Raw genomic sequence first — 22,877 nt, forward strand, 5'->3', positions numbered from 1 at the left:
AGGTGGGGCCCCGGCTTCCCAGGCTAGGTACCCCCAGGGCCTGGCACACACTGGGTGCCCAGGAGGTAGCAGGGGCCTTGCTTTGGGAGGGGCCGCACCTCTGCAAACTCGACCCTTTCCTCGGCAGTCCTGGGCCCACGAGCCCCTCACAGCACTGGTCCCAGCCCCGCGGCCGGCCAGATGCTCACTGGAGCCCTGGCTGGTGAGGTTGGGGGGCCGGCTGGCGGCCCCAGAGGACTTCCCTGGGCCCAGGTCGTGGAGGGCAAGAACAAGGCACGTCCAGTGCTTGGTGGAGGGCCCCACGGGCACTCTCCCCGGCTCTGCTCACTGGCTCTGCCGATGACTGGAGTTTCTGTGTGCCTCAGTTTCCTCATCTGTCCAAGGAGGTGATGACAAACCTACCTAGGGTTGCTCTGAGGGTCAGAGCAGTCAACACAGGGGAAAGCACACAGTAAAGACACAGATACACAGTGTGGCCCCCTGACCGTCGGTCGTCACGGTGGCCATGTGAGGGGGCCTGAAGGCAGAGTGTTGAGGGAGAGTTTCCAGAAGGTGGTGACATAGGAGCAGCAACTTGAAAGACGAGGCCCAGAGGCAGGGAAGGACATGCCGAGGAGAGGGAACCACACAGACGAAGACCCAGAGGCAGTTTGGGGGACGTGCAAGGGTTCCGGCTGTGTCTAGACTTAAGAACAGGTCAAGGGGAGATCCCAGGCTGGTGGCACACAAGGGCTGTGTCCTGACGGACCTTGGGAACCACACTGAGGAATTTGCCCTGCAGCCTGTGAGGGGCCATGGAATGGGGTATTTTTTCTTTTTTAGTATTTGCTCATGCAAAAACATCGAAATAGTAGACATGTGCCCTGTTAAGTATGGAAGTTCCCTCTTTGCCCTTAAATCGTTCTGCCAAGATCTCACAGTTGTTGGTCTGGTGCCTCCTTCCAGAACTTTTTTCTGTGCCTTATAAGCATATTTGTTGTATATTAATTTTTTTTAAGATTTTTTTTTTTTTTTTAGTAATCTCTACACCCAATGTGGGGCTCGGATCCACAACCCCAAGATCAAGAGTCACATGCTCCAGTGACTGAGTCAGCCAGGTGCCCCTGTATATTACTTTATAAAAAAAAGAAATACAGTCATATTATGCACATTACTCTACAACTTCCCTTTTTCACCTTCCAGTGTGTTGTGGGCATCTGTCAGTGTCACGGCACACAGATCAGTGGTGTCCCTTTTAATGGTTGCCTAATATTCCCTTATTTGGCCAGAGTGTAATTTATGTAACTAGTCCTGGGCTGATGGAATATTTAGGTTGTCTTCAATCTTTCACTCTTGCAAATGACGCTTCAGTGACCATCCTTGTATATATATCTTGCTGACACGTGTAAGCATTTGTGTAGGATGGATTTCCAGACATGGAATTGCCTGGCTGAAGGGTACGTTTATTACATTTTGATAGGTACCGCCACAGTGCTCTTCCAAAAGGTTTGGCCAGTTTACGCTCCCACCCTCGGTATCTGTGGCTGGCCATTTCCCCACACCATCCTCCGCACTGAACATTATCAAGCTTTCTAATTTGTGCTCGTCCAGGAAAATGTCTTGCTGTGGTTTCAACACTCACTTGCCTTCTCCGCAGCGAGGCTGAGCATCTTCTCATGCGGTTGTGGACCTTTTGTATTTCCTCCTCTGTGAATCGACTGTTCATATCTTTGCCCATTTTTCTTTTTCTTTTTTTCCTTTTTCTTATTGATATAAAGGAGCTTTTAGTATATTAGGAATTTTCAAACTTTCTGTCTGAGGTGTGTGTTGGAAATATTTTCCCTAGTCTGCTGTTTGTCTTTTTAACTTGGTATATGGTCTCTTTGGCCATATAGAAGCTTTAGATCTTTATTTGGTCAAATCTGTCAGACTTCTCCTCGGAGCTTCTGAGTTTCACATCCTGCTTGGCCAGGCTTCCTGGAAGGGTTTTAAGTGGAGGTCAGATTGGGAACTGGGAAAGGTTGCTCTGATTGCCACTGTGCAGAGGGCGGGCGGAGGGGGACAGCAAGGCAAGCCGGAAGATAGGAAGCAGCGGAGACCTTTGCGCTGGGGGGGTGGGGGCGGGCAGGGGAAAATTAGGGACAAGGTGAGTTTGGGAAATACTCAAGGATTGGCTGCCCATGGTGATAGGATGTGAGGATGAGAGAGGGAGAGAGAAAGGACTTCGGAGCAACGCCTGGGTGTGTGGCTAGGAGACTGCGTGGCGGTGCCCCCACCACCCTGAGTTGGGGACAGGATTAGGGAGGGAAATGCATGCAGGTGAATGTGAGTGTTCACCTGAGCAGGGACACGGCACAGAGGAGTACATGTGTGCATGCACGTACATGCTTCAGGTTCTGGAGATGGGCCCTCTGTACTGTGGCTGCACGGAGGGGAGGCGGTGTGGAGTGTCTGTTCCCCGCCAGGTACTGTATGCGGCACCACGCATGCACACTCTGTAATCTCGACTACTGTATGAAGTATGTCTTACGGACAAGGAACCAGACTCAGAGAGGTTAAGTAACTTGCTCAAGGTGACACAGCAGTAAGTGACAAAAAGGGGATTTTTTTCGACATCTTAGATCTGACCCACCCAGACAGAATTGCCACCAACAGCGTGGAGGAACCTTCATTCACTTCTAACCTGACCAACCCGGTTTCATCAGGGACTCTTAGGACGAGTGCAGGAACCACACTGCCTGGGTTGGACATGCAGCCCCATTCCTTACAAGGCGTTACTTCACCTGTCTGTGCCTCAGTTTCCCCATTCTGAAAATGTAGAGAATCACGGTACCCGCCTCGCAAGATGTTCATGGAGATTAAATGTGTTAGCGCCTAGGAAGTGCTTAGCCCATGAGGTCTCCTTGGATGCTCTCTGTGATGGGTCTGATGACGATGATGGCAAGGCGTTCACCTTCACCTGTGTCTGTGCCTCTTTCCCTTCTCCTTCCCCTCCATCTTCCCTCCACCTGTCACCTCACCCCTGGGCCAGCTCTTCCTCAATTCCCTGCAGGAACTTTGTCCAACACTTGCCTTTGAACCTCTGTCCTCTGTTTTCAGCCCCCAAGCCCTCGGCAGGCAGTGAATTAAAGCCCAGTCAGTCAGCAAGAAGCACTCAGGGGAGAACGATTCAGGTTGCACTCAGGGGATCCTCCCCCAGGCAGGTCTAGTTGGGCATTTTCTGCAAGCCCATGCACTCATCCCAACATTATCTGGTCTCTGAGAACCAGACTTTTCTGCAAGCCCATGCACTCATCCCAACATTATCTGGTCTCTGAGAATCAGACCATAACAGCCAGATCTAAAACTCCTTCCTCCCTGAGTGGAGATGCTCAGGTGTACTTTCGGCGGGGGGTCTGAGCTGACCCCAGCCCAGGCAACTCTCCCCTCTAGCCACAGCCATCACTGGATCCCTGACCGTGGGATGAGTCATTCTCAGCATCGTTGGCCAGGAAACTTGCCCATAGGAAACAAAAGCAGAAAGTACAGCAGATTCTGTGCAGTTTCTTCCCATTAGCATATCCAAGCAAATCCCATGGCTGTGAGGGTCCGTGCAAGGTGCTCAAACTGGGTTAAAACCTCAGGTCTGCACCCAGTTAAAAATTTCTCACCGAAATCACCAAACTCACCATTATGGATTTCTCATCATCAAAATAAACTCCCAGGTAAATAAATCCTGGTGTTAAAGAATGGAGCAGTTGTTGCCTGTTGCTTGCAGGATTTTGTTTTCAGTTGCATGGTTATCAGTCACACCTGTTTATTTTTAACCCAAAGGGTGGCTGACCTTGCTTCAGTGCTTCCCAGGGGACAGTTACACCAATTACACAGCAGACCCCCCTACCCCAAAGCCTCTGAGAGAGGATTCTTTATGACTGCTTTTGGGAAGCCTGGTCCCTGGGTCTCCAGGGTCCCCAGGTTCCACCAAGCCTGACTTTGTCCCAGGGGTTTCTTCAACATCTCCCCCCACCTCCAACCCAAGCCCCCTTTCCCCAGTATACCAGTATACCTTTCCCCAGTATATCCCAGGACCTCTGCAGGGTGCTGCACCACGCTCTGACTTCCAGCTAACCTGGCCCAAGTTCAAAGCCAGACGAGCCTTTGGATGCTCGTAAACAAGTACTGACACCAGCATCAGCACTCATACATAAGAAACTTTTCAAGTTTGCCCTTACAATAGAAGTCTTTCTAACAGCCACAAGGAAGCTGTATGCTACCCTTTTTTTTTTTTTTTCAGGAGGGGGTGAAGGGGAGGCAGTATAATCCACTACAGCCAAATCTTACTTCTTGGAAAGAACGAGGAATCACAGGGGCATTCATGGACATTAGGGGCTTTCCTCTTGGGTCGCCTGCCAGAGCCTGCTGTTATCTTGAGGGGCTGCCTCTTCTCCCTGTTCCCTTTATTGTCCCGCAGGAACACACAACATTTAAGGCGATAATTGCCGAAGTAAAGTGCCAGTTAAGTTCAAAATATAAATGTATAATTCAGCTTGCTGCTTGCTCTCATTTGTGGCTCCAAGCCCTGTTGGAGTCCCCCAGCCCCCAGCTGTTAATCCAGGGCAGACAAGTAGGGGGCCCCAGGGCCTTTCCAAAGCTGATCCCAGACCTGAGCCAGGGGTAAAGCTCTGAGGATGCCCCAGCCTTTGTTCTAAAGTCAAATTCAAGCCCTTGAACGTAGGCCAAGGCCTCAACTGTCATGGAGATGCTGTCACTTGCATCTGCTCACACCTCCCTTCTCCAGGTGAGAATTGTCCCGGTGATAGATCCTGCTACAGGGCCTGAAACTCCCCCCTTTCCCTTGTGGATAGGGAACCCTTGAGTTTGGGGATTGACATATTTCTGTCCCCCACCGAAATCCTAGTTATTTAGGGCTCCCAAATGGAGCTTGGTTCTCTCACTCAGAAAGTCATCCAAATACGCTCTCAAACCAAATACGGCAAGGTCACGTGCCCCAAGTGGCCAGTGGGGATGCAGTAGGGTAGGCAGAGTTGTGCTGCACAACAGCTTCTCTGGGAACTCTCAGGGATTTAGTACAACAAAGGTTCCCATATCCTTTCTTCCTTTATTTACAGTATGACCTCACATTACGTGTCCAATGTGGGAAGTAGGGAGGGTGGCAGACTCTGGTCCATACAGACATCCAGGGACCCGGGCTGACAGAAGCTCCACCATCTTGTAGCTGCCCCATCTGGAACACGTGGTCTCCATCAGTCACTGTGGCAAAGAAGAAAAAATGGTAGAGTCACACTCTGCTCTTAAATGCCTTGGCCCAGCAGTGACACACATCACTTTTGTTTACAACCCATTGGCCAGAAATTCTCCTATAGCCTCCATTAACTGTAAGGGGGCTGAGGAAAGGGCACATCATACTGGGATGAGGAGGGTGTGGAGGAAATGTGCCCAGACATTCAGCGACCAGTAAAATCTTCTGTACAGTGGGTGTTCTGGGACCCCTCTCAGAGCCAGGGTTTCAGAAGAGCCAAGGCCCTGACTTGCTGTTCATTCTTTCCACCTGAGGTGGCTAAGGCTGGGGAAGCCCAGGGTGTCTGGGAGAGCCTGATGGGAAAAGCTTTGAGGAAGAGTCCCTACGGATAAATAAGCCCCATGGCAGGCCCGGGTCCAGGGCCTCCACCCACCAGGCTCTAGGTTTGACTCCGCCTCTCCCCCCCTTACCCCATTGATTGCTTTCAATACCAACACCATCCCAAAAAATGAATTTCTCAAGAGGAGAAGCAGGAATGAGAGTGAGGATGCGTTCAGTTTTGGAGGGAGAAAATCCAAGAGGAGACTTCCAGAAGCCATTGTGTCTAGTCCGTTTGGGCTGCTCTAACAAAATACCACAGACTGCGTGGCTTATAAACAAGAGAAGTTTATTTCTCACAGTTCTGGAGGCCGGGAAGTCTGAGATCAAGATGCTGGCAGATTTGGTGTCTAGTGGGGGCTCATTTCCTGGTTCATAGACGGCCATCTTTTTATGGTGTCCTTATATGGCACAAGGCACAAGGCACAAGGGAGCTCTCTGGGGTCCCTTTTGTAAGGGTGTTAATCCCATTCATGAGACTCATGAGACCTTCATGACCTAATCCCTCCCCTCAAAGCCTCACCTCCAAATACCATTATACTGGGCTTCGGTTTCAACATATGAAATTGGGGTGAAGGGGACACAAACACTCCGTCTATGGCACACTGGATATGAGCCCAAGCCCAAGAGCATACCCTTGCCATGAGAGAGAGCTGGAAGATACTGTCTTCCTTCCAGGCTTTCATTCCTTCAGCAAATGTGGCCGCTGTGGGCCATAGAGTGTACTGATTACAACTGTGGGGTCTGATTCCAGAACTGGGATTGAAGCTTGGCTTGGCCCCTCATCAGCTATGTGATGTTGGGCTAGGTACTTCCCTCTGCCTCAGCTTTCTCCTCTTAAAATGGGGATATTGATAGTATGATAGTATCTATCTCTCTTAGGATAAGTGTGAGCATTAAATGAGTTAGTATTTGTGAAGTACTCAGAACAGTGCTGGGCACATGATAAGTACTCTATAAATGTTAACTATCACCACTGCAGCCGCCACCACTATCACCATCATCTTCACCATCATCATCACCATCATTGTCATCATCACCATCACCATCATCATCACCATCATCACCATCACCATCCTCATCACCATCATCACCATCATCACCATCACCATCATTATCACATCATCACCATCACCATCATTATCACCATCACCATCATCACCATCATTATCACCATCATCACCATCATCACCATCACCATCATCATCATCACCATCATTATCACCATCATCACCATCATCACCATCATCATCATCACCATCATTATCACCATCGTCATCATCATCATCATCACCATCATTATCACATCACCATCATCACCACCATCATCACCATCATCACCACCATCATCATCACAATCATCACCATCATCACCATCATCACCATCACCATCATCATCACCATCACCCAGTACCAGATACTGTGCTAGGCGATGCAGGAGGCGGGGGGGAGATGTCAAGGTCCCTGCTCTCACATATGATTGGGAAAATGGAAGATAAAGAGATAAATAATTAAATTAAGATAATAAATTCAAATAGAGATGGTATGAAAGCAATAAATCAGGTATGTGAAAAAATAAAGCCAGGGAGCCACCACTGCATGTCTATTACACTGATATCTACAAAATTGGCAATACCAAGTCCAGGTGAGGATACAGAGCAGCTAGAACTCTCAGGTGTTGCTGGAGGGAATGCAAAATGGTATAGCCACTATAGAAAACAGTTTGGCAAAAAACAAAACAAAACAAAAAAACCCCACAGTTTGGCAGTTTCTTATAAAGTTAAAAATATGTTTACTGTATAACCCAGCAATCCTCCTGCTAGGTATTTACCCAAGAGAAGTTACAACTTATGTTCACATAAAAACCTGTATGTGACTATTGATAGTGGCTTTATTCATAGTTGCCCCAAACTGGAAACAACTCAAAGTCCTTCAGTTAGTAAATGGATGAACAATTAAATACTACTCAGCAATAAAAAAAGAATGAAACTGGGAACAACAAAGAAACAACGAAGGTAAATCGCAAATGCATTATATGCTAAATGAATAAAGCCAGACTCAAAAAGATACCTGTAGATGACTCCATTTGTTTGACATTCTGGAAAAGGCAAAATATAGAGACAGAAAATAGGTCAGTGGTTGTTTGGGGCTGGGGTTGGCGGGGAGTTGGCTACAAAGGACAGCACCTGGAGAGTTTTGATAGCATTGTTCTCTGTCTTGAGTGTGGTAGTGGTTACATGGCTGTCTGCAGCTTTGAGAACGCATAGAACTGCGCACTAGAAAGAGTAAATTTTACTCTAGGTAAATTATAGCTCAATTAACCTGCTCTCTGTGAGATTGTTGAGACAGGGCAACCGGAATGACAGATCAGTCAATCAGGGTCGTGTGACACGGGGAAGGAGGGCCTCCCGCACCTGGAGCTCAGGGAGGGCTTTCTGAGGAGGTGCCTTGAGCTGAACCTGGATCAGAAGGAGCCGGGCCTGTGAGGATCAGGAGGTAGTGGGGGCCGTGGGCAGAGGGAGCAGCAGGGTGGCGGTGTGGTTGGCGCTGAGTGAGGGAGGAGTGGCCGGCTAGCCAGAGACCCGCAGGCTCGGCCAGGGGACCGGCACGGATGGTGGGGCGTCCTCCTGGAAACTTGCAGGGGCTGTTGTGGGTGGTGGGGAGGCTGGAGCCAGACATCCTGGGTCGAGTAGTACAAGCCCATCTTAGCGGCACTAACCTTCCTGTTCTTCCCCTGCAGTGCATGCTGGGACCGCGACTGATAGGCTGCTGCTCCCTGGGCCCCCAGAGGCTGATCTGTTTGCCTCCCGGTGCCGTCTGACCCAGGTAGGGGGAGGGCAGGGGGGCTCCCACTGCCTCGTGCCTCTGCTTTGGGTGGGAGGGCTCTGGGAGCGAGGAGTGGGATGGGCCTTGGTGAATGAGCCCCTGCCAGGCGCGATGCTGTGGGACACGGCGGGGGGGTTTGAAGGCTCTGGCCACAGCAGGGCCTGCTGGGGGGCTTGGGGGGCACCGAGAGGCCCCAGGACATATCATTCTGCCAGCCCAGTTGTTCTCTGACATGCTTGCTCTCTGCGGTCTGTTCAGCATCCTTTCCCGGCACACACTTGCTAAGTACGTTGGCTGTGGTAGCTTCTGCATCTGTGGGGCTCCCTTTGCTGTCACTCTAGCTTTTCTCTGCCAGAGTCACTGCACCAGCCTTGTGTGTGTGCTTCCATGAGTGACGGCTCTTACTCTGGAAGGCCCCAGCTCTCTGCAGGACTCCCCCGGGGCCGGGGTGCTCCTCCCGGCACCAGGAGCAGCCCAGCTCACTTTTACTCCACTTGGCGTTTCTCTGCTGCTCCTGGGCGCCCTGGATGGAGGCCTTCTGCTTAGGGCCAAGAGCTCCAAAGGTGGGCTGGGTTGTGGGCTAGGCTTGCCAGAAAAATTTACAGGATGTCCAGTTAAATTAGAGCTTCATATAGATAACAAATCATTTTTTAGCATAAGTATATCCCCAATACTGCATTGGATATACAATTTTTGCTACATCTGACAACTCTAGTTGTCTGGCACCCCAGTCCCCCTCTTCTTCTGACAAGTCCTTGATGGGTCCACATGGGCCCCCTTAGATCAGCTGCCTCCAGTGCCTAAGACGGATGTCCTGGAGCCGGGGTGGGGGGCAGGCCTGCTCAGGTCATAATCAGTGGACATCTCCTGATCCCCCAGGTTCCACAGGCCAGCCCTGGGCAGAGACCTGGGGGTTCCTGCTGGAGGCTGTTGAGAATGTTCTCAGGGTCCTTGCCCTCCCCTGTGTGGCTCTCTGACAGCAGAGTCCGGGCTGAGGAGGTCATGGGGTGGAGCCGGCTGGGCCTCTGTGCCCGTGAACAGAGCTGTGAGACAGGCCTGGAGCTGTGAAAAGAACCAAGAATAGAAAATTGTTTCATGAGCTTGGAACCCAGAGTGCTTGGGGTGCAGGGGGTACAGGTGGGGGGTAACAGGGGTAAGACAGGGCCAAACAATGGAGGGCTTGCAATGTCCTATTTCTGCATCTTGCAACACTGGGGACACAGGGGAAGTGTTTCCATGGCAAGTGGAGTCATTTTTCTGACCAGTAAGGTAATGTTCTCCATGTGTCCTCTACCTATCTATCTAACAACCCGAAAGTGTTTAAAGCATGCTGTTTGAGCCCTTCCAATAATCTCTTCCTCCCCAGGACTAAACGCTGCTAACTAGTTCAATATATCTCCCTCCAGACTCTTTTTTGGTGCACTTAGAGATGTATTTTAAAACTCGCACTCTGTCACGAGTTTTCACCTAACAACATACTGTATAGATCATTCTAGAGTTCTTCCTTAGCCTTTTATGCCCATTTTTGGGTGATCTTTAAATTATGTATCAATGATCAATCCTGCCAGTGGCCATTCAGATTATTGCGAGTGTGTGGCTGTTTATAAACCTCCCTCAGGGAACCTCCCCGTTGGTACTTCTGTGTGCACTTGTGTTATGGGTCCTTCAGGAGTGTTTCTGAAAGTGGACCGGCTGGGTCAGACGGCACACGCCTTTCCAGGTGTGATCTCTACGGCCAGGTCAACCTCCAGAAGGTTATGCTGACTTCCCACGTGCAAGAGGCCTCGGCCCCTCATCCTTGCCAGCCGTGGGCATTAGCAATCACTTAAATCTCTGCTGATCTGTTAGGTAAAATGGCTTTTCTTCTGCATTTCTTTGATTACGAATGAGGTTGAGCATATGTGTACATGTTTTTTGGCCATTTTCATTTCTTCGTTTACGAATTGCCTGTTGATGGCATGTTCTCAGCTCATTTTTCTACTCATCTGTCCACTCATTCAGCAGGCATTTCTTGAGCACCTACTATGTGGGGCACTGTTTTGGTTAGGGACCTAACAGTGAACAACACTGACAACAGAGACCTACCCCCTGGAACTTAGGCTCTAGTGGAGGAGAGATATGGGTATGTGAGTGAAATCTAATGTGTGTGTTGAGTGTTAAGTGCGAAGGAGGGAAAAATAAAGCAGGGCAGGGGATGGGAAGCGTTGGGCAGCTGGAGCTGGTAGTTAGGAAGGCCTCCCTGGGAGATGGTGCTGCAGGAAGCACCGGCAGGAAGCGAGCGAGTGAGGCCCGTGGATGGGAGCCTGGGTGCCAGGCAGGCCGGGTCTGTTCAGGGCACAGCAGGAAGGCCAGAGTGGCTGGGACATGGGGAGTGAGAGAGGGTGGGAGGTATGGCCGGAGAGGGACCAGATGCAGATCACGCAGGGCCACATGGACCACCCTTGGCTTTTAATCAGGATGAAGCAGGGAGCCATGAAAGGTTCCGAATAGTGACATGATGTGATCTGAATGTCATTTTAACCAGGTCCCCCTGGCTGCTGTGAAGGGGACCAGGGAAGCAGGGAGATCAGTCAGTAGGCTGTTGTAATGATCTAGGGGAGAGATGGGGGGGGCTTGGAGTGGAGGGGGCTTGATGGAGGTGGGGAGAAGTAGATGGGTTCTGGGTGGGTGCTAATGGTAGAGCCAATAGAGCTTGCTGACAGTTTGGATGAGGTGGAGTGTGTGTGTGAGTCAGAGAGGGAGCCAAGGATGACTGCATTAGTCATCTTGGGCTGCCATAACCAAACACCATAAATTTGGGTGGCTTAAACAACACACATGTATTCCTCACACTTCCGGAGACTGGGAAGTCCAAGATCAAGGTGCTGGCAGACTCAGTTCTTGGTGAGGACCCCTGCTTGGCTTGCAGACAGCCACCATCTCACCATGTGCTCCCATAACCTCTAATTTACTCACCCGCAGAGAGCCCTGGTGTCTCTTCCTCTTGTAAGGACACTAATCTCATCAAGAGGCCCCACCCTCACGACCTCATCTCATCCTAATTACCTCCCAAAGGCCCCACCTCCCAGGACCACATTAGGGGTTAGGGCTTCAGCTGATGAATTCTGAGGAGCACAAACATTCAGTCCATAATGGAGTCAATCCATGGAGTCCAGTGACTCCAAGGGTTTGGGCCCAAGCAGCCAGAGGTGTGGGGCTACCATCAACAGAGATTGGACAGAGAATAAGGAGGTGTGAGTTTGGTGTAGGGGAGGAGAGGGGCTCATCTGTGGACAGGACTGGCTGCATAATGTATGGGACCTGGAGCAAAATGAAAATGAGTGGACCTCTGTTTAAAAAAATTATTAAGAATTGCCAAGCGATAACAGTAGGGCATTAAACCAATAGCATGAAACCACATTTGGGGGCCTTGTGTGACTGCCCAGTGGGCACACGAGTGAGCAGGCCCCAGCTGGGGACATGCAAAGTGCCTGCAGACGTCCAAGAAGGGTGGAGTTGATAGTTGGATGTGTGAGGCTGGAGTTCAGGGGAGAGGTCTGGGCTGGAGACACAAATCTGGGATTATCAGCATAAAGGTAGTATTTCAAGCCTTGAGATTGGTTGAGCACATCAAGGGAGTGGATATACATAGAAAAGAGAAGTGCCAAAGCCTTGGCCCTGGGGCCTCCTTCAGTTAGAAGTTGGGGAGCTCGGGTGCCTGGGTAGCTCAGATGGTTGAGCGTCTGCCTTCGGCTCAGGTCATGATCCCAGAGTCCTGGGATCGAGTCCCACATCAGGCTCCCTGCTCCTTGGGAGCCTGCTTCTCCCTCTGCCTCTCTCTCTCTCTCCCCCCCTGTCTCTCATGAATAAATAAATAAAATCTTTAAAAAAAAAGTTGGGGAGCTGAGTAGGAACCAAAAAGGTGAGTAAGAAAAAGCAACCAGTGAGGTAGAGGAGAACCAGGCAGGTATGAGGTCCTGGAAGCCAAGGGCAAGACATGCTTCAAGCATGAGGTCGAGTAAGATGCAGAGGGAACATTGATCATGCTTTAGCTGCGGGAGATCACAGATGACCTTGGTTTTAGTGATTGGGGGGGGGCGGATGTGTGAAATGTATCTTATTGACTTGCAGGAACAAATTGATTTATAAGAGGTTAAGGGATTTAACCCTTTATCTGTCATATGTTGCAAATATTTTCTCACAATTTTGTGAGGGGTTTTGTCATTTAAGTTTATAGAGCTTTTCTTAACCCCTTACATGTTGAAAACTGTCCTGTGGTCAGGTTGGCCTCTCTTGACCTTTCCAGTTTCTGGCCTTCCCGAACTGCAAAGTATTGAAAATATTGCCTTACATTGTTTTCTATTTGTTTATGAGATTTAAAAATGTTTAAATCTGTAGTTCATCTGGAATGTTTTTGTGTGTGTGGTTTGAGGTAGGGATCCAAGTGTTCTTCCCCAAGTGATCAGCCAGTTGCTTTGACACTTGACTGAGGAAGCTTTCCTCCCTGCTCTGCAGCTCCTTGGCCACCATTCGATCCGCTGATCTGTGCCTGGGGAGACATTTGGGAAGTCGAGAGAATGGAGGCTTGGTCATTGATGGGGGCTGGAGTGTGTGGGGGCAGGAGTGGAAGCGGACACCGTTGCCTTCAGTGAGGGAAGAGGCAAAGGGAAGTTGGGAAGGATGGGAGCTCTCAAGTATGGAGGGCCTCCTGGGTGCCCACACAATTCTGCAGGGGTGATATTCTGTATACCCATTTGCAGATGAGGAGACTGAGTCTCTGCGAGCAGTCATCACATGTCCAATGGCATCAGCTCTCAGGAGATGGAGCTGAGCCTGGGAGGCAGCTCTGTAACCACGCCTGTGTTCTGTCTGCCCAGGTGAAGGGAGAGGCGAAGGGGAGCAGTTTCCAGAAACGCTGGAAGGGCTCCAGGCACAAAATCCACCCCCCCCCAACTCTGCTTCCCCGTCTGCCATTTGGCTGGGTCTTGAAGGTTTTCCCATTTTGAAGAGGAACCTGTTAAAATCAGAATACTCCTGGCAGGGAATCACACGTTAAGTTTACAGCTAACATCTTAATTATCAGTTAACACCTCTGCTGGGATTAGCTGACAGCCAGCTGAGGACACTGAATGGGGGCCGATGTGGTGTGTATTTGGGATGGGAAAGGCCAGGAACGGGGATAGAGGAGGAGACAGGTACCCAGCAATTCACAGCTTTCTTCTGGGCCCTTGGGAGAGAGACCGGGAGGGGGAGAGGGATCCAGGTGGTGGGGGGTGGGGCGGCAGGGGAGTGGCTCCTACTCTGTGAAGCCTGGGGCTGGGGTTCATAGAGGAGCTGACATCTGTTCGACACTTACCGTGTTCTGGTATCAGAGAAGGCTTGTCACATTCTCAGTCTTGGCCTTGAGGACGTCAGGGAAATCAGCCACCCATTAGCTACCTCGGGCACCAGTTGCCAGCAGTCATTCAGAGCTGGGACTTGTCTCTGACACCCATAGACCAAATCTGTCACCTAGCCCTGAGGAGTAGTTGTAGGAGAGAGGCTGAGGCGTGTGGAACCTCTTCTAGTTTTTTGAGGGCCAGTCTACCCTGCTAGGGTCAGGCTAGGTGTGAGCAGGTCAGGGCTCAGTGTGTGACCAGGGTCAGGGCTCAATATGTGACCAGGGTTAGGGCTCGGTGTGTGACCAGGGTTAGGGCTCGGTGTGTGACCAGGGTTAGGGCTCGGTGTGTGACCAGGTTCAGGACTCAGTGTGTGACCAGGATTAGGGCTCAGTGTGAGAGCAGGGTCAAGGCTCAGTGTGAGGCCCTGGATAGGTAGCTGACAGCCTCCCAGCCCAGTGGTGCAGGTGGGCAGGGGGTAAAGAAGGATGTGACTGCTTGTCTAAAGCTGGCCTTTCTCTCCCAGAAGGGCTTCCTTCCCCATTTTGTTCACTCTGCACAGGGGGACTGATCTTTGTCTTTGGGAGATATCATGAGCCTAAAGGTGACCGGCCACCCAACTGCTTCATCACCGTGTGGACTCTGACAGCCTTCCCGCAATCCTGGAGCAGCTCCCCTCTTCCTCCCTGTCTTTTCCTTCCCTCCTCTCCCCTGCCTGCCTCCCCTGGTCTTGCACCCAGTTGCTGGCAGCCAGACCCTGAGACTCCCAGACACCCTTCCAGCCCGAAGCTGGCCCAGGTCCCAGGTAACCTGCATCAGGTACACCTCTAGCTCTTCCCTCATTCTCTCCTGCATATTCTCTGTACCCAGTGGTCACACAAGGGCTCGGCTGGGAAGGGAGCCCCTTAGTGATGAAGTAAGACTTCCAGGCGGGGAAGAGCCTCTGAGCTCGGTGCCTGGTTGCAGGCTCGAGAGCATCTCCAGGCAGGGCACGGGCCAGAGCAGAGGCTGGGGGTCTCTGCAGGTGCTGGGGTGGGGCCTATGTAAATTGGGGGGCAGCTGAGAAGTGTGAGGGGTCAGACGGAGGAGGCCTCCATGGCCACTTAGAGACTTCAGAATTTATTCCCAAGGCTAGCAGTTTCCCCCGTTTTATTCTGTAGCAGTTCAAACCTGTCACATGGAAGCCTAGAGTGGAAAACAGACTCAGTTGTTCAGTCAGCAAATGTTTACTGGGCACCTAGTCTTCTAGCCCCAGAGACACCGCTGTGAACCAAAGAGGAAACAGTTCCCTGCCCTCAGCGAGCTGACAGCTACAGGGCGGCTGTGGCTAAAGGAAGCCTCCTTACTCTACTGCCCGTTCCCCGGGGCAGCTCTGCAAACACAGGGGCTCCCAGGGTGGGTCCTGGAAACCTGCTGTCCTTAAGGAGCCTGAAGGAGATGCTGCAAGAGATTTCTTCCTGCTGATGGAAGGTTCTGGGAGGCAGGATGGCAGAGTCAAAGAGGAGGTGAGCAGGAGAGGGAGAGAGAGAAGGCCCTCTCAGGAGAGGAGACCCCCGCGCCCTGTGGCTCACCCACTATGGCAGAGAAAAGGGATGAGGCCCTCCCAGGTATGGTGGCCAGTTGTCCTGATTTGCTCAGGACTGTACTGCTTTTAGCACATGTCAGTGCCAGGATGGTCAGTCATACCACCTGAGGGCCACTCTGTACCTGAAGCTCAGCCTCTGCCCCTGGCCAACCCAGAGCATCCAGTCAAGTTGTGCTGGGCACCTGAGAAACCGGGTGTCTAGGTCATGGTGCCAGTTATGCCTAAGGATTATGGGAAGCGATTGTGGGCTGGCTCAGGGTGCAGCTGAAGGAGTGAGGGGAGGGACCTCCCTGCTGTGGCTGAGCCGCCTTTGGGGCCCCAAAGAAGACTGAGGCCTGATGGAACAGGTGGGCTCCGTTCTGAGGCCCGGGGAGTCTGGGGGGCTTGAGGCAGGAAGCAACAGCAAAGGTGCCTGCACTGTTTGTCCACTTCTTGGGCCCACTGGGGGCTGGCCAACAGCTGCCCTGGGTCATGCAGCCCCAGTCCGGAGTCCTGGCTTCTCTGCCTGGTTCTGCCTCCAGCTGGTTGTGTGTCCTTAGGACAGGCGACCCTGAAACTGGACCTCAGTGGCTTTACCTGAGACACGGCCGTGACTCTGGGCCAGAGCCACCTGAGGCAGGCTTTGGAAAGCACAGTTCATGTGCTGCTTTGGTCACCGTTGTGGCTCAAGGGTCTGCCCTTGGGTGCTGGCTCTGGGGACCGCAGAGGGACCTCGGGGAGGGCCAGCTCTCCCTTCTTGTGGCAGAGACCGACGTGTGAATGAGAGGATAAAAATTGGAGGCCCCAACCAGGGATGTAGCTTATGGATGTGTTTTGTTCCATTTCAAACAATTTGGTTTTTTAAAATTGAGATATAATTCACATCCCATAAAGCTTGTCATTTTAAAGTGTACAATTCAGTCTTTTTTATATTCACAAGCGTGTATAACAATCACTGTTCTAATTTCAGAGCCTTTCCGTCACCCTCAAAGGGAACCCTGTACCCATTAGTGGTTACTCCCCCTCTGTCCATCTCCCAGGCCCTGGCAACCACTAATCTACTTTCCTCTCTTGGGACTTGCCTAGTCTGGACATTTCATATTGATGGAATCATACACCAGGTCACCTGTTGGGTCTGACATCTTTCCCTTAAGATAATGTTTTCGAAGCTCATCCATGTTGTAACGTGTATCAGTATTCCTTTTTATGGCCCCAAAATATTCCATGTTACAGATATACGACGTTTTGTTTATGCGTTCATCCATGGACATTGAGATTATCTCCTCTTTTTTTGGCAATTATGAATGATGCCGCTAGGAGCATTTGTGTACCTGTCCTTGTGGGAATGTGTTTTCTGTTCTCTTGTGTCTACCCCAGGGGCTGGGTTCGCTGGGCCATGAGGTGACTCAGCGTCTCTGCCTCCGTCAGGGCAGGTACTCTCCACTCTCAGGCCCCGCCACTCCCAGTGGCATCAGAGTGCCCCTTCACTCTCTGTCATCTCCTCTCTGGCCCCTGTAGGCTTCTAAGTTTTCAGCCTTTGATTATGGAACAGTGATGGAGGGAAATGTGGGGGGCTGTAGGAAACAGAGAAGGTTCCTGACCCAGAGAGGGGTTCTGGAGGGCTTCCTGGAGGAGATACCACCTGAGCTTACTTAGGCCCAGTGGACATTTTCTAGGGCAAAAAGAGTGAGGAAGAGTCCTCCTGGAGGGAGACAAAAGCAGGAAGGTGTGAGATGCCCCCTCTTTCCCCACCCTGTTGGACAAGCACTGGGAGGCGAGGGGGGCTCCAGGGCCCAGCCAAGATGCCCTCTCTCCCTTCCTCCAGGGCTTACCTTCTCTCTGTCTTCTGTCTTGGTCTTCTCTGCCGTCGGTTCAGGGAACTGTAAGGAGCTGGAGAGAAGGGGAAGATGAGGGAGTGAGAAGCCAGCCGCCCCTGCAGCGAGAGCCTGAGTGGGGTGGGCAAAAGGATGGGGGACTTCGGCGCTTCCTTAGCTGAGGCCAGAGTCTGAGGACCTAGGGCAGAGGTGACCGTGGGCCAGGACACCTCATGTCCCCAAATGGAATCTGCTTGTCCCTCCCTTGGGGGCAGGTGAGAGGCCGGATGGGCTGGGCCAGGCTAGATGAGGCCCAGGGCAGAGGCAGAGCGAGAGGCCCCGGAGCTGCACGAACAACCTCCCAGGCTTCTGCTCCACTACCTAATGGGTAATTGTACCCTGACACGCACAGAGGCAAAGAAGGGATTTTCTGTGGAGCAAAATCTCCCGTGAAATATTCAGGCCACGCTGGGCTTCACTTCCCAGCCGCCTAATTGCTGCTGCTTGGCTTGGCCACAGCTTGAGAGGCCACACGTGCCTGGAAGGCCACATGGGGCTTTTTATTTCCTTCTCAATGGGGAGGGGTTTCCATGGGCTAGGAAGAACCAGGGCTCAGGACCTAAGATGTTGCGTGCGTGTGTGTGTGCGCGGGCCTGTGTGTGCTTCCTGTTTCTAGCCTGTGCATGTTGGTTTATGAACTTGGCCCCACGTGTGTTCTGGGTGTGCGTGTGTCTGTGTGCAGACACAGTCTGGCATGGGCAGTGCAGCTCGTCAGCTTGCGGGTTGTCTCTGAAGGTGCTTCCCCGCTCTGCCCTGGTCTCTGATTCTCGGGGTGGGAGAGCGAGTGCAACGCCCTCTGGCAGGAGGAAGGCTGCCCTAATGTGTGAGTTCTGCCTGTGCCTGGCATGGCACGCAGGGTTTGACAGCCTTGAAGCCCTCACCAGCTCAGGGTCTCAGGGACGCCAGATGGCAGCCGGCCTGCTATACGTGTGAGTCAGGCTTTGCCTCCCTTCTGACTTTAGTGTGTGTTTGTTTTCCACCGAGTTTTGAGTGCTTGATGTGGGGCTGGGGCAGGGTGGGGGTAGGATGTTTGCTTCTGAGAGTTCATTGAGCTGGGACATGTCTGTCTCTTTGTCAATGCACCCCCCCCCGCCACAGTCCCTCAGCTACCCCACTGGTCTCGTCCAGCCCATAAAATCTTGTATTTCCCTGAAGGGTCTGAGGGTCATCCTACAAAATCTTGCTTTTGTAAGTTCATGCTCTCTTCCATGTTGCACAAGATAGGCAGGACTAGAATTATCATACCCATTTGGCAGATGAGGAAACTGAGGTTCAGAGAGGCAAAGAGACATGCCTGAAGTCACTCAGTGAACGAGGGCTGTGAGCAAGAGCACTAGCTCCTCCTCCCTGCACATGGACCCGTGGCCCTTGGTGGAGGGGAGCCTGCCCCGAGGAAGTAGGCCCTAGTTTCATGAATGAATCCAGCTGGAGGGTGCTTCCTTCTCCACATGGAGAGATGGCCCCAGGGCTCTTGCCGTCTCCACATCAACAGGCAGGGCTACAGGAGGCAGTAATATTGATGTTCATCATTGGTACTTCTTTATTGTGGCCGTGATTAGCAATTCCTCCACGGCTGAGGCCCAATCTGGCAGACAAGTGGAGGAGCTCCGGCTTATTAATGTCAGCCTGTTAATGTCACACTGACAAGGCTGATGGGGGACTGGCCTTAGCTAGGGAGGAGGAGAGGCGGAGGGCTGAGCCGAAGGTCGGTAGCTTTCCCCTTCTCTCCCGGGGACTCGCTGTCCTTGAGCACAGACCTCTAGAGCTGCCCTCATCCCGTTCTTCTCCCTGGAGCTCACTTCCCAGGCTGTCTCCTTCACTCCACGGCCCCCCACCCCTCACTGTTCTGCTAGGATGGCTTCCATTAAAGAGTGGCCTCCACAGCCCCAGGGAAAGCCCACAGGCGTCAGCGCGAGACCTCCCACATCCTGGGAAGGAGAGCAGCTCCTCAGCACTCTGCCCTCGGCCAGTTGGGAGAAGCTCCCCCAGCCCTGCCACAGTCAGACCTGCACGCCCCCAACGGTGCCAGCCTCCATGGCGAAGCAAGCACAGCCCCTTCCTGCAGGTCACTGCACATGTCCCCTCATCTGTGCACTGTTTCAAACAGGAGGGCTAAGATGAGCACTCCCAGACCCCGGGAGTCTCCTTGTCCACCACTTTGGGCTCTCCTCTTCCCTCCCCTCCAGGGGCTTCTTCCCTCGGTGCCCCTCCACCTACATCTCCTTAGATCCTTCGGTTCTTTGAGCAGGAAGCCAAGCCAGCCGTCATCCAGGGAGAAGTTACTCAGCCCTTGTCATCTCCCCAGCACCCTAGCTGCCAGCCCGCCAGTTGGCTGCATGCCTAGCGTAGGACGCCTCTGCACTAAAGGTAAATCTAGCCCTGGTGGCCACCCTTGTTTCTTGACTGTTTATCCTGTGGTGGGTCGGTTAAAAGCATCTTACAAGAATCTGATCCTCAAACCAACTCTAGGGGATAAATACACTTATCATCCCCATTTTACAGATGAGGAAAACTGAGGTGCAAGGAAATTGAGCATGCCCAAGCCCTCCTGCTGAGCTGCCCCTCCTCGGCCTCCAGCTGTAGCCCATCAAGTCATTTCCTCCAGCCACCTCTCTCTTCCCTGGGCTCTCCAGGACAGGCAGGGGTCATGTCTTCCTTGGTCCCCCCACCCAGGGCGGGGCCCAAAGCAGGCAGCATAATCGGCAAGCACGGGTCATGGTGGCGACGGCACAGTCCTCTGAGCGCTGCATTCAGCAGATGGTTGCCCTTCCATGGTTCTCTGGAGGGCGCCCGCTGCCTGGGAGCACTGTGCACTCTGTGGACAGGGGTCTCGTGCACTCTATGCCCTGCCCGTGACGTTTTCCGCATGAGACCCCAGCATCTGACCGCAAGGCTCCCTGATGCAGAGAGGCAGCCACGCCTGCTGAGTTGCACCCCCCAACCCCAAAGAGACCTTCGAAACTGTGTCTCAGCTCATTCCAGGACTTGGCAAGGATGTCATTCACATCATTTATTCTTTTGTTGGACAAACACTTGCTGGCCGCTGTTTGCTCTGGCACCGGGCCCTATGGAGGGTCTTCAGCATGCTGAGATGACCGGGTCCCGGCCCTGCCCTGGGAGCACAGGGCCTAGTGGGACGAAAGCAGAACCTGAGCTGACCAGTGCATGTTAAAATTTGCCCAGGGGAGGCAGTACCTGAGCATTGTGTGGGGATGGGCAGGACGCGGGAGGAAGGCAGTCAGAAGGAAGTATTTTCAAGTTGAGGGAGAGGGAAGGGCACCACGGCAAAGGGAACAGCCCGTGCAAAGCTCTGAGTCTGAGAGAGCAGGTCGAGCTCAGGAAGAGGCAAGTTCAATTACAAAATACCCAGGTGGGTGGGCCTGCTTGAGGAGGGGTAGGGCTGGCTCTGGGAGCCATTGCGAGGATAGGTGCACCCCCAGCCCCTGCGGGTGCTTGGGATCCCTGGAGAGAACTGTGAGGACAGTCCCTAAAGACTAGGGCGTCTGTACACGGTCACAGGCCCAGGACATGTGGCAGGGAATTTCAGCGTGTCTCCTTCCCTGCCCAGTGTGGGGCGACATGTGCTAGGCCCGTGTCCAGGGGTCAAGGAGTTCTGTTCTCCAGCATGGTGACTGAGCCAGCCAGGGAGAGGCCGTGTGAGGACCAAGGGTCCCCTGACCACACCTACTGGCAGGCTGCCGTGGGCTCAGGAACCAGATGCACCCGGACCAGGGCTACATTCCTCTGAGCCACACCTCTAGGCAGTCAGCGCTCCCAGCCCTCAATGCCCCAGCCCCTCCAACGGGGTCGCCTCAGTGGGAGGAGGGACACTGAGGCCCCACGGTGGCGGGGCCCCACGCAGGCTCACACACAAGCAGTGGGTGGGGTAGGGTACCTCCCGCCCTTCAGATGGATATTGGGGTCCTTCGGAAGGACGAGACCCTTCGCTCTCGGGGTCCAGGGCAGAGCCAGGCTGCCACCAGGCAGGGCATAGAGAAGGCCCAGCTGGACAGGAGGTGGTGCAGGGCTCAGGGAGGGCACAGGTCAGGCAAGGAGTCCTGAAGGCTGGCAGAGGAGTAGGCTTCCCTCTGGAGATTTACTGCCAGAAGGTTTCCCAGGATTTGACTTGAGTACCTAGTGACCAGGCTCTGGGGAGAATTTCTCTCACCTGCCTCACGGGACGCAGAGTAGCCCGTGAAGGAACCAGGCACCACCTAGCCCAGGTTCACACGTGTACAAGCACGTACATGCACGTGTGAGCTGTGCCCGCCTGTGTGGGCTGCTCATGCCCATGTGTCTACAGGCGTGTTTCTGTCGGTACACGGAGGCCTCTGTGTGTGTGTGTGTGTGATGAGTGTGTCTCTCTCTGTATATGTACATGGCTGTGTGTCCACATGAACGAAGGAGGGTGTCCCTGGGAGTACAAAGCCGCATCTGTATGTGTGCCTGAGAGCCCCTGGCCACAGGACACGCCCTTTTCTTCCCACTGGAGCTGGAAAGCTCCTGAACCTGCTGCTGCCAGGCCTGGGCCCGACTCTGCCCTGTCACTCACAAGGCCCGCCCCTGAGTCCTGAGGTCTGGCCTCCTGGGGACAGACACTGTGGGTGCAGGTGGGCATCAAGGGGACAGCTCGGGCTGAGAGGGGCTGTCCCTCTTTTTCGTGTTCCCTACCCATCTCTAAGTGCCTGCCATGGGATCCTGACAGGGAGGTCCCCCCGCGCCCCCTATATAGCCCCCATGGTGGGGAGCTCAGCGCCTCCCAGGGCAGCACCAAGGCGCCCAGAAAGGAGAGGTCAGGAGAGCCAGAGGGTAGGGTCGTGGCTCAGCTGGGGCTTTGGCTCCTGGCAGCAAGGGCAGGCTTGAGGATTCGGGGCCTTTTACCTTGTTGTCAAGAGCATATTTCAGCTATTAGTGACAGCAGCAAAGGATTTGGGGAGGATTTCTCTTTCATTTCCCAGAGCTTTCAGCAAGCCTCCTCCCTTCCCACCCTTCTGCCTGCCAGGGCTGAGAATATACACACACACACATGCACACACACACGCACACACACGCTTGGTGTTCCTGTGTGGCCAAGAGAGGGAGAGAAATCTGGGTCAGTCTCCCAGAGAAGGCTCCATGGTGTCTCCCCACCTTCCCCAGCAAATGCTCAGTGTTGCAAACTTGGGCTGTGGTCTGATGGCCAAGGCCTGCCTCAGCCCTGCCCTAGCCTGCCAGAGATGCCTTAAAGAGGGACCCCGGGCTCACCCCTCCTGGGCCCTCTCTGGGCCTCCCTGTCCAGGTGACCTTACCCTGTGGCCTCGGTGTCTCCCTCAGCCAGGACTCGCAGGTCATTTCTGCCATGCTGAGTGTGATAGAGGCTTTCTCATCTCCTACTGGACCCCCCAGCTTCAGCCCCTAAGGTCTGGGGGATGGGGGGAGGAGTGGTTTGGGGAAGACCGTCTCTGGAGCTGGGGGCCATGTAATAGGAACCCCGTGCACAGAATGCCTGAACCAGAGGAGGGGTCCCTAATGGTGGGATTTCAAGCAGTGTGGAGGGCCAGGGTCTGGGTAGGATGCCTCAGGGAGGGGTCTTCTGAGAGAAGGTAGAGAAACAGCTAAAGATACCACTGCCGTTTCAGGATGGAGCTTGCAGTGGGGACTTAGCTAAAGGCCCGAGGGGT

At 53.1% G+C, this 22,877-nt stretch overlaps 1 protein-coding gene across 10 annotated transcripts in view; it reads left to right on the forward strand.

The window, feature by feature from the left end:
- The window catches only part of LINGO1 (leucine rich repeat and Ig domain containing 1), a 191,265-nt gene that overhangs the window by 120,559 nt on the left and 47,829 nt on the right, over positions 1-22,877 (forward strand). For 4 of the 10 annotated variants that reach the window (XM_073877399.1, XM_073877398.1, XM_073877404.1 and 1 more), the window contains 2 exons: positions 7,498-7,611; positions 8,337-8,422. The exons of 1 other annotated variant lie outside the window; for it this stretch is intronic. The gene's annotated coding sequence lies outside the window, so the exon portion shown is untranslated. Of the gene's footprint in view, positions 1-7,040; positions 7,160-7,497; positions 7,612-8,336; positions 8,423-18,068; positions 18,147-22,877 lie in introns of those variants that run through there. 5 more of the 10 variants (XR_012373721.1, XM_025884279.2, XM_073877400.1 and 2 more) reach the window with 3 other exon arrangements.

This window comes from Callorhinus ursinus, unplaced genomic scaffold, assembly GCF_003265705.2.
Source record: "Callorhinus ursinus isolate GAN/ISIS: 27379988/994484 unplaced genomic scaffold, GSC_fseal_2.0 scaffold25, whole genome shotgun sequence".
NCBI classification, from domain to species: Eukaryota; Metazoa; Chordata; class Mammalia; order Carnivora; family Otariidae; genus Callorhinus; species Callorhinus ursinus.